Source organism: Phocoena sinus, chromosome 19 (genome assembly GCF_008692025.1).
Source record: "Phocoena sinus isolate mPhoSin1 chromosome 19, mPhoSin1.pri, whole genome shotgun sequence".
Lineage (NCBI taxonomy): Eukaryota > Metazoa > Chordata > Mammalia > Artiodactyla > Phocoenidae > Phocoena > Phocoena sinus.
Window position 1 is genome coordinate 19357748 of NC_045781.1, and position 14101 is coordinate 19371848.

Below are 14101 nucleotides of genomic sequence, written 5' to 3' on the forward strand. Positions count from 1 at the left end.
TTAAAGACAGAGAAAAAGTGCTGAAACCAGTTAGAGAAAAACAGTGCATTGCCTATAGAGGGAAAAAACTCAAATTATAGCAGATTTATTATCAGAAACCATGAAGGCCAGAAGGAAGCAGAACAATATTTTTCAAGAACTGAAATAAAATAATTGTTAAGCCAGAATTCTATATCTAGTGAAAATATCTTTTAGGAATGAAGAGGGAATAAAGCATTATCAAATGAAGGAAAACTAAGAGAATTTATTGCCATCAAACTTACCCTGAAAGAATGGCTAAGGAAGTTCTTTAAGAAGAAAGGAGATAATAAAAGAAAGACTCTTGAAATATTGGGAAGGAAGAAAGTAGATGATAAGGGCAAAAGTATAGGTCAACAAAATAAAATTTACTTCTCTTGTGTTCTCTAAATAATGTTTTATCACTGAAGGAAAAAAATACAGTCTAATGTGATCTTCAATATATAGAGAGAGAACATTTAAGATAATTATATTATAAATGGAGAAGGTAAAGGGATGTAAAAGTAGGTAAAATTTTCCACACTTCATTTGAAATGGTAAAATGTAGACACCAGTAGACTTGGATATGTATGTAACAAAGCACAACTACTAAAAAGGCTGATCAAAGATACATTCAACAAAGGAGTGGCCAAGATGTCAGAGTAGGAAGACCCTGAGCTCACCTCTTCCCGTGGGCACACCAAAACTACAGCTACTTACAAAGAAATTATTGATAAGAAAAACTGAAAGACTAGCAAAAAAAAAAAACCTACAACTAAAGATATAAAGAAGGAACCACAGTGAGATGGTAGGAGGGGCGGACATGTGGTGTAGTCAAGACCCACACCCCTAGATGAGTGACCCACAAAGAGGAAGAAATTGCAATAATTATGATAATTACAAAGGTTCTCCCCGAGAAGCAAGGGGTCCAAGCACCACATAGTGGTCCTCAGCCCAGGGGTCCTGAAGTGGGAAGACAAGCCCCCAGAACATTTGGTTTTGAAGGCCAGTGGGCCTACTTTCCAGAGTCCCAGAAGGCTATGGGAAACAGAGGTTTCACTCTTAAAAGGTACACGCAAAATCTCACGTGATCCAGAACCCAGGGCAAAAGCAGTAATTGGAAAGGAGCCTGGGTCAGCCCCACCCGCTAATCTGCTCCTGCTAAACTGGAGCTCATGCTGGGGACATAGACACTGGCAGCAGCTAATCTTGGGAGCTCCTTCTACCATGTGGACACTGGTGCTGGAAACACCATTCTGGAGCCCTCCTTCTAGCTTATTAGCTTGAGAACCAGTCCTGCCCACCAACCTGTCAGTACCAGTCCTGGGGTGCCTCAGGCCAAGCAGCTAGCTGATCGGGAAACAGTTCCCCTCCTGGCAACCCACCAGAAGGCTGGCTTCCTTAAGACCCTCTGAGCCCACAGCCACCCTGGGGCCTGGCCCTGTCCACCAGAGGGCCCAGAACATGGCCCCACACATCAGTACACTGGCGCTAGCCCCAGGAGCACTTGGGCCCTGCAACCAGAAACCCTGGGACACAGATTCACCCAGCAGGAGGCAGGCACCAGCCCCAGGATCCTCTGTGCCCAGCCCCACACACTGGTGGGCCAACACCAGCTTCAGGAACCCCAGGGCCTGCAGCTAGAGAATCCAAGACTCAGCTTTGCCCACCAGTGGGTGAGCACCAGCACCAGTACTATGGCAGCCACTCAGCCTTCCATGTAAGGATGCAGCCCACCCACAAGCAGGTTAGCACCAACCCCAAGGATCACCCAGCCTAGCCCACCAACAGGCCAACAACAGCTCTGGCACACCTTGAGCCCCTCAGCCAGCTGCCCCAGGATTCGGCCCCATACACTAGTGGGCTGACACCAGCTCCACCAGGACCCCCAAAGCCCTGTAGCCAGAGACCTCAGGACCTACCTCCATCCACCAGAAGGCCAACATCAGTCCTGGGATGCCCCTGGGCCCCAGCCCCACCTACCAGCAGGCAAACACCAGCTCTAAGACTCTGGATTCCTCTGTGAACTGACCTGGGATCCAGCCCGACTGACCAGTAATCCAACACCAGCTTTGGGCTACCTCCGATCTCACAGACAGGTGTGTAAGGAGCTAGCTCTGCCCACCAGCATGTCAACACTAGATTTGGGATGCCCAGCCTTGCAACTACCTACCCTAAAACCTGGCTCCACCCATAAGTGGGCCAGCTCCAGCCCTGGGGCTCCCAGAGTTCTGCAGCAAGCTACTCCATGACCCTACACTGCCCACCAGCAGCCAGCAACCTCCACACAAGGCAGGGCCTGGAAACCAGACAGACCGGGGTCCAGCCATGCCTACTAGACCACCCACAGTAGTCAACCCACCAAAAGAGAAGAACCCATGCAGCCCACATGGGAGGACCCCCTAGAGAATATGGGGGGGGTGCTTCTGGGACACATAGTACATCTTCACAAAGCTACTTCTCCAAGGTTGAGAAACTTAACCAACCTACCAAATACATAGAAATAAAATAAGTCAATTAGGCAAATTGAGGTGACAGAGGAATATGTTCCAAATGAAGGAATATGATAAAATCCCCCCCCCCCCAAAAAACTAAGTAAAGATGATATAAGCAATCTACCCAATAAAGAATTCAAGGTAATGATCTTAAAGATGTTCAAAAACTTGGGAGAAGATTGGACTAACAGGATGAGAAGTTAGAAGTTTTAAACTAAGAGTCAGAAAATATAAAGAAGAACCAAACAGATGAAAATTACAATAACTGAAATAAAAAATAGACTAGAAGAAATCAACAGTAGATTAGATAATATAGAAGAACACATCAGTGAACTGGAAGATAGAGTAGTGGAAACCACTGAAGCTGAACAGAAAAAAAGGAAAATAATAAAAAGAAATGACAGTTTAAGAGACCTCTGTAACAATATCAAGCATACTAACATTCATATGTTAGTATGTGAGAGAGAAGGGGAAGAGAGAGAGAAGGGGGCAGAGAACATATTCTCTGCCTGTGTATTTGAAGACATAATAGCTGAAAGCTTCCCTAACATGGGAAAGAAACAGATATCCATAGCCAGGAAAGACATAGAGTCCCAAACAGAATCAACACAAAGAGGGCCACACCAAGACAAATTGTAATTAAAATGGCAAAAATTAAACATAAAAAGAAAATATTAAAAGCTGCAAGGGAAACAAGTTTCAATAAGTTACATACAAGGGAACTCCCATGAGTCTATTAGTTGACTTTCCAGCAGACACTTTGCATGCCAGAAGAGAGTGGTGTGATATAGTTAAGGTGATGAAAAGGAAAAACCTACAACCAAGAATACTCTATCCAGCAAGGTTTTCATTCATATTTGATGGAGAGATCAAAAGTTTTATAGACAAGCAAAAACTAAGAGTTCAGCACCACCAAACCAGCTTTAGAAATGTTAAAGGGACTTCTCTAAGTGAAAACGTCTACAGCTAGAAATATAAAAATTACAAAGGAAAAAAAATCTCAGTGGTAACTATAAATGTACAGTAAACACAGTAAATCAACCAGGTATAAAGCTATTAGGAAGGTTAAAAGACAGAAGTAGTAAAAGCATCTATATCTATAATAAGTACTTAAAGAATACACAAATCAAAACTATGTAAAATATGATGTTAAAAATAGTAAACTTGGGTGCAGGTTGAGTAAAAATAGAATTGTTATAATGCATTCGACCTTAAGAGAGAGAAGAAATCAATAAAGTCAGAAAGTAAAAAGGATCAAAACTGACATGACAGAAATATAAAGGATCATAAGAAATTACTACAAACAATTATATGTCAATAAAATGAACAATCTAGAAAAACTGATAAATTCATAGAAAAGTACAATCTCTCAAAACTGAACCAGGAAGAAATAGAAAATATGAACAGACCGTTTACCAGTATGAAATTGAATCAGTAATAACAACAACAACAAAACCTCCCCAAAACAAAAGTCCAGGACCAGATGGCTTCACAGTTGAATTCTACCAAACATTTAGAGAAGAGTTAACACCTACCCTTCTCAAACTATTCCAAAATAGTTCAGAGGAAGGAATGCTTCCAGAGTCATTCTATGAGGTCAGCATCTTCCTGATACCCAAACCAAAGATATCACACACAAAAAATTACAGGCCAATATCACTGAGGAACATAGATGCAAAAATCCTCAACAAAATACTAGCAAACGAAATTCAACAATACATTATAAGGATTATACACCATGATTGAGTAAGATTTATCCCGGGGATGCAAGGATGGTCCAATATCCACAAATCAATTAGTATGATATACCACATTAACACATTGAAGAATAAAAATCACATGATCATCTCAAAAGATACAGAAAAACCTTTTGACAAAATTCAACATCTATGTATAGTAATAATAAAAAAAAACCCTCAAAGAAGTTGCTATAGAGGTAACATGCCTGAACATAATACAGGTCATATATAACAAGCCCACAGCTAACATCATACTTAATGGTGAAAAGCAGAATGCATTTCCTCTAAGATCAGGAACAAGACATGGATGTCCATTCTTGCCACTTTTATTCAACATAGTATTGGGGTTCCTAGCCACAGTAATCAAACAAGAAAAAGAAATTCAAATTAGAAAGGAAGAAACAAAACTGACAGTTTGCAGATGACATGATATTATACATAAAAAGTCCTAAAGATGCCACCAAAAAACTACTAGAACTCATCAATGAATTCGGTAATGTTTCAGGATACAAAGTTAATATATAGAAATCTGTTGCATTTCTATACACTAACAATGAAATATCACAAAGAGAAATTAAGGAAACTACACCATTTACGATCACATCAAAAAGAATAAAATGAATATATATATACACATAAATATATAATGAAATATTACTCAGCCATAAAAAGAATAAAATCTTACCAACTGTGACAACATAAATCGTCATAGAGATTTTATGCTCAGTGAAATAAGTCAGCCCTAGAAAGGGGAATACTGTATGATTTCACTCATACATGGAATCTAAAAAACAAAACAACTGAAAAAATATAATGAAACAGAAAGATAGTTATAGATACAGAGAACTAACAGGTGGTTGCCAGAGGGAGAAGGGTGGTCATGGAAAGCAATAGTTGAGAGACATTAAGAGGTACAAACATACGATTGCAAAATAAATCAGACACAAGTATGAAATCCAGAGCATGGAGAATATAATCAACAAATATATAATATCTTTTTATGGTGACATATTCTAACTAGGTTAATTGTGGTGATCATTTTGAAATGTGTAGAAATATTGAATCACTATGTTGTATAATAGGAACTAGCATGGTGTTGTAGGAAAATTGTACTTCAAAAACAAATAAAGAAACAAAAATAAATTGGGCTTCCCTGGTGGTGCAGTGGTTGAGAGTCTGCCTGCCGATGCAGTGGACACACGTTTGTGCCCCAGTCTGGGAAGATCCCACATGCCATGGAGTGGCTGGGCCTGTGAGCCATGGCCACTGAGCCTGCGCATCCGGAGCCAACGGAAGAGGCCACAATAGTGAGATGCCCGTGTACCACAAAAAAAAAAAAAAAAAAAAAAAATTAAAATAAATAAATAAATAAACTCATAGATAAAGAGATCTGACAGGTGGTTACCAGAGGTGGGTGAAAGAGGGAAGAAGAATTGGATGAAGGCAGTCTAAAGGTGCAGACTTCTAATTATAAGATAAATAAGTACTAAGGATATAATGTACTACATGATAAATATGCTGTATGTTATATATGAAAGTTGTTAAGAGAGTAAATCTTAAGAGTTCTCATCACAAACATTTTTTTCTATTTAATTTTGTATCTATATGAGACAATGAGTGTTCACTATACTTTCTGTGATAATCATTTCATGATGTATGTAAGTCAAGTCATTATGCTGTACACCTTAAAATTCTACCTTGTTGGATGTCAGTTTTATCTCAATAAAACTGGAAGGGAAAAGAAAGCCAAAGATACACTGAACAACACTATAGATCAAAATGTAATTCTAAAAAGAATGTGCAAGTATCCCACAGGAAGGCAGAAACGAAACCAGAGAGAATAACCAGAAAAAAAAAACAAACCAAAAAAAAAAAAAAGGCAAACTTAAACATAGCAGGTCAATAGTTATATTAAATGTAAATGGCCCTAAAGACTTAGTTGAAAGACAGAGATCAACACAGTGGATGAAAAGACTTGGACCAACTATGTGTTGTCTAAAAGAAACTCACTTTAAATATAATAATATATGTAGGTTGAAAGTAAAACAATAGAAAAAAGACATACTTTGCAAATATTAATTTTAAAAAATAGGAGGGGCTATACTAAAATTAGCTAAAGTAGATTTCAGAGCAAAGAAAATTATCAGAGACAGAGGGGACATTAAATAATGACAAGAGTCACTCTTCCAAAAGTTCACGGCAATACTAAATATGTAGGTAACAGAAAACAGACTAGCAAAATATGTGAAGCAATAATTTACAGAACTAGTTAATGTCAGCAAAAATAATGGCAAGGATCTCTACAAATTAGGCTCTATATAAAACCCAGTGAAAAAACTTGCAAAAAAAGATTGTCAGAATTAACTTTTTCAAAACTTTGGAATTTAACAAGGGACTTGCAATTATACAAGGTATGTTTATTCAAGAAAAGTGGCTAAATCACAGAAAGAACCACAAATTTCTTAGTGTTTTAATTTACCCTAGTTCTATTCCCTCATTACTCAGTTCATTAGTTGCTTTGAAAAATGACAGTCCACATTTCTTGTACCAAATGGAGCAGATAATCAAAGAATTTTCATTTGACCTGTCTGATGTTTCCCTATAAAATGTCACTTTAAGGTCTTGTCCTTATTTGGCTAGACTTGGGGCTCATTATTGTTAAAAGCCTCTTTCCAGGATGAAACAAACAAAAACATTCATAGGCAAGTGTTTTAACATTGTGGCTGCCTGAGGCAATAGATAATATTTGAGGCAAGAAATAGACTAGATTAAAGGTAAAAGCATAAAAGGGAAAGTAGAGGAATGAGATATCCATAGGGGCTTTGAAAAGCTGTAACATATTCCTGGGAATCTAGAAAGGCAAGAGCATGCATAGGGCTGTGTACATGCTTAAGACATACTGGAGAAGGACCTTAGGTTTCACTTCTGGCTGACTTTGAAGTTCTGCACAAGCAGGAAGTGAAAGCTAAGGCAGGATTTTCAACTAACTGGTTGAGTGTTGAAAGCATATCTCAAAATTCATGAAGAGCCCCTCAGTAAAAGTGATAGAATCTTTATCTCAGATGCTTAGGAAATCTCTGTCCAATTATCAACTGATCACTAACTAAATAGAGACTTTAGTGGCAACACACATTAAGAATATAGATTTCCATAAGTAGTTTAGAAAAATCACTAAACAAAAAATAACTAATAATAACTATGACAAGCAGCAAAAACAACAACCCTGAAAAGAGGAGAATCTGATTTTCAGTGTTACCACATTATAATACTTAAAATAATCTATTTTCAACACAAATTACAAGACATGTGAAGAAGCAAGAAAGTAAGGACCATATACACACAAAAAAAATGCAATCAATAAAAACACTTTCAGGAAACCCAGGCATTGGACTTACTAGCAAAGACTTTAAATCAGATATCTTAATTAGCTAAAGGAAAACACTCTAAAGAACTAAAGTATGAGAAGATGTCTCCACAAATATAGAATATTAATAAAGAAATATAACTTATTTTTAAAATAATGAAATGGAATTGCTGGAGTTGAAAAGTACAATAACTGAAAATAAAAATTTACTGGAGGGACTCAACAACATATTTGAGTGGGCAGAATAAAGACCCAGCAAACTTGAGGACAGGTCAATCGAGATTATCCAGTCTGAGGAACAGAAAGGAAAAAGAATGAAGAAAAATGAACAGACCATGAGAGATCTGTGGGACAACATCCAAGTACCAACATATCCATAATAGGAGTTCAGAATGAGAGAAGAAGAGGAGACAGAAAGGAGAATAATAAATGTTTGATGGCAAAAATTTTCCCAAATTTGATTAAAAATATTAATCTACACATTCAGGAAGCTCAACAAACTCCAAGTAGAATAAATTCAGATATCAACACCTAAAAATCATAATCAAACTGTTGAAGGTCAAAAAGAGAATCTTGAAAGCAGTAAAGAGAAGCAGCTCATTATGTACAAGGAATCCTCAATAAGATTAACAGCAGATTTTTTATCAGAAACCACAAAATCACAAATTCGGCTGGCATTTTCAAAGTACGAAAAATAACCCAAACTGTTAACCAAGAATTCTATATACAAAAAAAAAAAAAAAATTACTATCCTCCAAAAATGAAGGAGAAATTAAGATAGATAAAAAGAGTACATCTCTAGCAGACCTGCCCTACAAGAAATACTTAAGGGAATCCTTCAGGCTGAAGTGAAAGGACACTAGGCAGTAAATTGAATATATATGAATAATTAAAGGTAATTACATGCATAAACACAAATTATGATATACATATCCATAAATACAAATTATAAATATGTTTGTGTGTAACTTCTTTTTTTCTCTATCTGAAAAGACAACCACATAAAGCAATAATTATAAATATATGTTGGTGTGCACACAATGTATAAAGATGTAATTTATGACAATAATAGGATAAAAGAGTAAGGGAATAGTTATTTTGCAGCAATGTTTGAATACTAGTGAAATTAAGTTGGTATTAATCCAAAGTAGAATTTTATAAATTAAGATGTTGATGACAATCCCCAAGGAAACAACTAAGAAAATAACTGAAAAATATATAGTCCAAGAAATGACAAGAATATTAAAAGGGTACACAAGAAAATATCTAATTAACACAAAATAAGACAATAATGGAGAAATCAAGAAACAAAACTTACAAGACATATAGAAGACAAACAGCAAAATGAGAGACATAAATCCTATTGTACCAGTAATTACCTTAATGTGAATGGATTAAACTTTTTAATTAAAAGGTAGAGATTGGGAGAATATATTTTTTTAACTATGACCAAATATGACCAATATATGCTGCCTATATAAAAGACTCTGTTTAGATTCAAAGATACAAGTAGTTTGAAAGAAAAAGGATTAACAAAAAAAGATATACCATGAAAACAGTTACCAAAGTGAACTGGAAATGGCTATACTAATTCCAGAAAAATAGACTTTAAAACAAAAATTGTTCATAGGGGCATACAAGGACATTCTATAATGATAAAAAGATTAGTAAGTATATAACAATTATAAACATATACACAAAGAATAATAGGACTTCCAAACAAACAATATATAATATATAATGACAGTTATATACTTGCCCAAGTGGAGATTATTCAGGGAGGCCAAGCTGGTTTAATATTTGAAAATTAATCATTGTAATCCACCACATTAGCATGTTAAAGAATAAAAATAATATGATCATATCAATTGTTGCAAAAATAATTTCATAAAAGTCAATACCTATTCATGATAAAAAGTTTCGGTCAACTAGGAATAATGGGAAACTTCCTCAACTTAATATAGATCATCTGTTTTAAAAACCGATAGCTAACATCATACTTTATAGTGAAAGACTTAATGTTTCCTCACTAAGACTGGGAATAAGGCAAGGATTCCACTCTCACCATTGCCATGCAACATAGCATTGGAAGATCTAGACAGAGCAATAAGGCAAGAAATGGAGATAATGGCCATACAGATTGGAAAAGAAGAAATAAAACTGTGTCTCTTTGTAGATGACATGATTGTTTACAATGGAAAATAGCAAAGAATCTTGAGGATATTAACAATTCCTTATGCCTACATATTTGTAGTTATTGTTAACTTCAGACCATCAAGCCTAAGAGGTCTTTTTTTTCCTTGTTTATCTTAAAAGTTGACTGTCTAAAATTTTTTTGTCATTTGTGCAATTACACTTAGTTAAATTAATAACTGAAATGGGGAAAAGAAACATCTGGGGAAAAAATATTTGCAAACCACACATTTAGCAAAGGATGCATATGTAGTATATATAAAGAACTCTCAAAATTCAACGTTAAAAAGCAAACAATCCAATTAGAAAATGGTTAATGACACAGATGTCTCACTGAAGAAGTTATACAGATGGCATATAAGCCAATGAAACTATGTTCTCACTAGCCATTAGGGAAATGCAAGCTAAAGCTAAGACGAACACCACTACACACATATTAGATTGGCTAAAATAAAGAATACTAAGAATACCAAGCATTAGGGAGGATGAAAAGCAACTGGAACTTTCATACATTAATGGTAGGAATGCAGAATGGTATAATCATGAGGTAAAACAGCATGCAGTTTCTTATAAAAGCAAACACACCCTTTCCTATGACCCAGAAATCCCATTCACAGGTATTTACCCCAGAAAAATGTAACAAACAAACAAATAAACAAACAACAACAAAAACACCTTACATCTACATGAAGATCTATGCACAATTGTTTAGAGAATTTCTATTTAAAACTGTGCCAAACTGGAAAAAAAAACAAATATCTTTCGATGAGTGATGGTTAAATAAACTGGGTATATTCATACACTGGAATTCTACTGAGCACTAATAGTGAATGCATTGTTGATACAAGCAAAAACTCAAAGTCATTATGCTTGAGTAAGTCTAGTGTCAAAAACCTACATACTATATGGTTCCATTTATGTGACATTCTTAAAAAGGCAAAATATAGTGATGGAAAACAGATCAGTGGTTGTCAGAAGGTAGGGGTGGAGGAAAGTGTGACTATAAAGGGATAGCACAGAGGAGTTTTTAGGGTGATGGAATGGTTCCCTATACTGATGGTAATTATGATTATGCAAATCTATCCACGTATTATGACTCATAGAACTGTACATACAATAAATGTTAATTTTATTGTATACTGATTTTTAAAAATAAATAAAATAAAGTGAGTCATAAGAACAAAGATAAAATCAAAAATGGTAACTTTATATAGACCTTCTCAGCTGGACTAAAAGGAAGAGTAAGAATAGAGAAGCCACATCCCAAACTAGAAGTAACTATAAAGAGAGGAGTCTGTCTCAGAGGATATTTTAGCTGTAGCTTTCAACACATGGGGTAAATAACAATTAGCCACATAGAAAACCCCCAACATTTTAAAGCAAAATTGAATTGGCAGATGCTACTAGTGTGTAATAAAAGGACTGAGATATTTTAAATTTTAAAGAGATTCCTGTGCCTCCAACTTCTGAAGGTCAAGAAGCAGACTAAGAAAGCAACTTGCTGCTAAAGCAGGCCACTTATTTAGAAGTAACCAGAGGATGACAGAAAAGGAAGGAGGTCTCAAGCAGTGAAGCTGAGACCTATGGAAACCAATGGATGGGGCAGCTACTCTCAGGGAATAGAATCATTGCCTCATCAAGTAACATACCTCACCATTTACCCAGTGTGACTTCAGAACTCCTGTAGACCAGTGACTGCCACATGCCTCCCATTCTTGCCACTTTTGAATGAGTGTTCTCATTGGGGTTTTATTGTTCATTTCAACATTGAATGTAGCATGTGTGAGGACTGATAACTTGGCTTTTAATTCATGGGTCTCAGGATCAACAGGATTTGGTCTGGAGCTGATGCAAATCACAGATCTTAGACTTGGAGTATGATGCCATGATTGGATAAGAGTTGGGAGGTAAGGGTCTCAGGAGGGGTGTCATGAACTTTGTATGAAGAATGTGAATAATTGTGAAGAGAGGTTTGACTGTGGTAGGTGGAGTGCAAAAGTGGCTCAAATTCTTTACCTCCCTGTGTCCATGACTTTTGCGATGTGACTTCACAGTTCCCCCCATGAAGAAATAGACTCTTTCCCTTCCCCTCTGTGCTGTCCTTATGACTCACTTTTGGCTCACCCAGTTTAGCCCCCCCAAACTTCTTGCACTTCTCCAGTCCCTTTTAGAACTCTGTAGCCATTGGACAAGCCCCAGCTAGCCTGCTGGAAGATGAGAGACAACATGGAGCAGAGAAAAGTTCTGCCAGCTGGGGCTAAGAGCAGCTAACATAGCTGCTCCACCAGCTGACCACAGAAGCATGAGTTTCTCTGGCTGAGATTAGCTGGTCTTGGCCTAGATCAACAGAACTGTCCAGCTGACTTACAGATTCAAAAGAAATAAAAAGCTTTAGGTTGTTATTTTCAGCCATTAATAGGCTTAAAATAAATGATTCATTATGCAGTAATAGCTGATCCAGAAAACCCTTGCTCATTATATTACTCACTACATCTCAAAACCCAGGACCTGGAAATGCATTTCACATAGTGGTGCATGCACCACTATGACATTGCTTTGAGACCCCACATGTCTCTGTTCCCTCCATTTTCCTGGCATCCCCAGAAGCTCAGCACCAAGGTTTGTACTCAAATGCCTTAGTTTTCTTCAATCATGAGTATTCTAGGAAATTCTCCTCCTTTTCCCATCTCCTGTACTTCTGGATACTTATTTGTTGTGTATTGGAGTGAGTGCATTTTATTGTATCTGCATTTGTTTAGTTAGAGCCAAAAATGTTATCTCTATCAAGGTTCATCAGGTTCCCTGTCCTAGGTTCATCCTTTAATCATTAATGGCATTAATGATGCAGACTTGGTGGGGTGGCACAACCACTAAGAATCAAACAAATGGAGGCCACTCCACCTCCATGACACAGCCAAGTACCAGGACTAAAACATAAACACAATTCCCAGTTCTTTGGGGCAATATGGGACTGTAGAGGTACTGAATACAAGCAGACATGCTGCATGACTCCCATGTGTTTGCCAGAAATTGAGGACAAAGTTCTAGGACTCTACCCCCCTGAGGATGGGAGCAGGGTGAGGGAAACCAATGCCTCTAAGTGGACAGCATCTACCACTACCTCTTCTATCTTTTCCTTCCAGACCCCTCCCAAAGCAAAACAAAACCAAACTCTAACTCACCTTAGCCAATAATGTTAGGCACATACCCTAAGACAGACCTGAGGGATACCATAGCCAACAAAACAAGATCTTTGCCCTCAAAGACCTTAAAGACTCGTAAACTATGAAGGTAGAGGCAGGTGTGAAACAATAAAGAATGCCAAAAAGAAGAATCCTTGGTCCACGTAGACTACCCACTCAGATATACAAGCATAAAGTGAGTCCCAGAGCAGGGAAGCAACCTGCCAAAATTAAACAAGCAGCTAAAGTCTGCATTTAATTCCTGCATCCTGGCCTTCCAACCCAAATTCCTTTCCTACTACATCAGGGTCCATCCAAACAGCTGCAAAGTTCTTAGATGCTGATGATGATTGTGATGATGACAACAACAATGATAATAATGATTTATTTGAATTATGGTGTAATTGAGAGCATCCACATATGCATTTGATACTGCTTGGTAATTCTCAGTTGCTCCAGAACTAACATATTCTACAACTCTCTCTTGGGGAAAGGAGTTCATTATTCATTTTGCCTAAAGAGGAGAAAGAACTAGATATGGAGCAACTCCTTAGGCACTGTACTGAGTTTTCTATGGAGCAACAATGGGTCCTGAAAAACTAGTTTTCTGTGATCTTTAACTCATTTTATCCTGATAAAAATGGGGCCAGAGCAGACCACCCTGAAGTTCCCACCTTACTTGTGCAACTGCTGCTGAAACATCCATACTTTCTATTTTGAGGTTAGATTCTCAGTCTGAAGAATTGATTTGTGTAATTAGGCAAATGATTTTTAAGGAAGATTTTGCATGAATTTGCAATATAATTTTCTTTTTCTGTAACTTAATTGAAATCATTTATCAGGTTTTTAAGCTGAAAAAAAGTTAACTTTGAAAAAAAAGGTGTGAACTGCTCATTTTTTATGCAATCTCGACATTGTCTTTGATGCACACATTAATTCCTTATTTCCAATCAGGGCTGCTGTTTCCTCAGTGTGGGTAAGAAATGGCCTGCCTTAACCCTTAGTGGGAGGGTATTTTCAGACCCAACAACTGCTAATAGTTGTCTTTACTCTTGCCTCTCCTCATGTCATCACCCTAGGGAAGTCTGGGGCTAAAATTACCATAAAAATGATCAAATAAGAATCTAGGTC